This window comes from Neolamprologus brichardi, chromosome 17 (genome assembly GCF_056152115.1).
Source record: "Neolamprologus brichardi isolate AB-2024 chromosome 17, ASM5615211v1, whole genome shotgun sequence".
Taxonomy (NCBI): domain Eukaryota; kingdom Metazoa; phylum Chordata; class Actinopteri; order Cichliformes; family Cichlidae; genus Neolamprologus; species Neolamprologus brichardi.
Window position 1 is genome coordinate 187,684 of NC_142120.1, and position 1,582 is coordinate 189,265.

Here is a 1,582-nt window from a genome sequence, read left to right on the forward strand (position 1 = left end):
ATATAGTATTTCTGCTAAATTATAGTATTTCTGCTAAATTATAGTATTTCTGCTAAATTATAATATTTCTGCTTTTTATAGTATTTCTGCTTTTTATAGTATTTGTGCTTAATGTAGTATTTCTGCTAAATTATAGTATTTCTGCTTTTTATAGGATTTGTGCTTAATATATGTCAGGGTTCTTCGTCTGAGCAACCCAGGATCCATGAGCAGTTATGGACTAGTTATATCTTATGTATTTTTGGTGTTGCTTCCCCTTTTGCTCTATGCTTGTACATATGTGGAGAAGCTTGTTAAATTCCCCTGGCTGGTGGACTCCCTCAATCCAGTTGTCCTGGACTTCCTGCTTTCCACCCTCCACCTCCACTCTCCTCCTCAGGCTGCTCAACGTCCCGGACCGCTGGTGGATTCACAGCCTGAGATGCCGGCCCCGACGTCTACACGGAAACGACGTTCGCTCCACCGGCTTTCCTCACCGCAGCCTAATCCATGAACTTCTCAAGAGTCGGCTGTGGTGAGTAGCACGGACAATTTTCCATTTCCCTCCCCATCTGGTTTTGTGTCTGCAGTGGACGAGCCGACAGCGCAGGTAACATCACCTCGGTCAGAGGTCTCCACACCACTCGCTGCTTCAACATCTGCAGCTGTGGCACCGCCGTCATCTCATCCGCCTGCAGTCACCCTTCTGCCATCTTCTTCACCGGCTGCTACGTCGCCACCCGGACCTGCCCTGCCCGAGCAGGAGCTTGGCGAGCCGGAGGAGCTCGCACTGCCCGAGCAGGAGCTCGGCGAGCAGGAGGAGCTCGCACTGCCCGAGCAGAAGCTCGGCGAGCCAGTGGAGCTCGCACTGCCCGAGCAGTTGCTCGGCGAGCCGGTGGAGCCAGCGCCGCTGCCGGAGGAGCTCAGCGAGCCGGTGGAGCCAGCGCTGCTGCCGGAGGAGCTCAGCGAGCCGGTGGAGCCAGCGCCGCTGCCCGGCGAGCAGGAGAAGCCAGCTCCGCTGCCAAAGGAGCCCGCGCCGCTGCTCGGCGAGCAGGAGAAGCCAGCGCCGCTGCTCGGCGAGCAGGTGGAGCCCGCGCCGGAGCTCGGCGAGCAGGTGGAGCCCGCGCCGGAGCTCGGCGAGCAGGTGGAGCCCGCGCCGGAGCTCGGCGAGCGAGTGGAGCCCGCGCCGCAGCCGGGGGACCTCGGCGAGCGGGAGGAGCCCGCGCCGCAGCCGGGGGAGATCGGCGAACGGGATGCGCCGCTGCGGGATGCGCGGTCTGACTTTGGGACTGTGACCTGGGAGGGTTTGTTGTTTGTTGTTTTTGCTTGTTTTGGTTCTGGCTACTTAAGAGAGTCTTGGAGCTCCCACCGACACGGGATCATTGCGTGAGACTCCACGTCAGTCATCCAGTTGTGCTTGGTTAGTGTGTGTGTATGCCCGCGATTGTATGTGTCCTGACGGCTGCTTCTATTGTGTCCAGAGGAGAGGGGTGGAGTGCCAGACAGCAGCCAGCACGGGGAGTGCTGAGACACGGGAGCGGAGAGCACAAACAGTGGGAGAAGACACAACACGGGAGTCTGGGGAAAGCACGGGAATTTGTTG

The 1,582-nt window shown here is 58.2% G+C and overlaps 1 pseudogene; it reads left to right on the forward strand.

Moving 5' to 3' along the window:
- The first annotated feature begins 205 nt into the window (after window positions 1-205).
- On the forward strand, window positions 206-1,369 carry LOC148097831 (uncharacterized; annotated as a pseudogene).
- The last annotated feature ends 213 nt before the right edge of the window (window positions 1,370-1,582 follow it).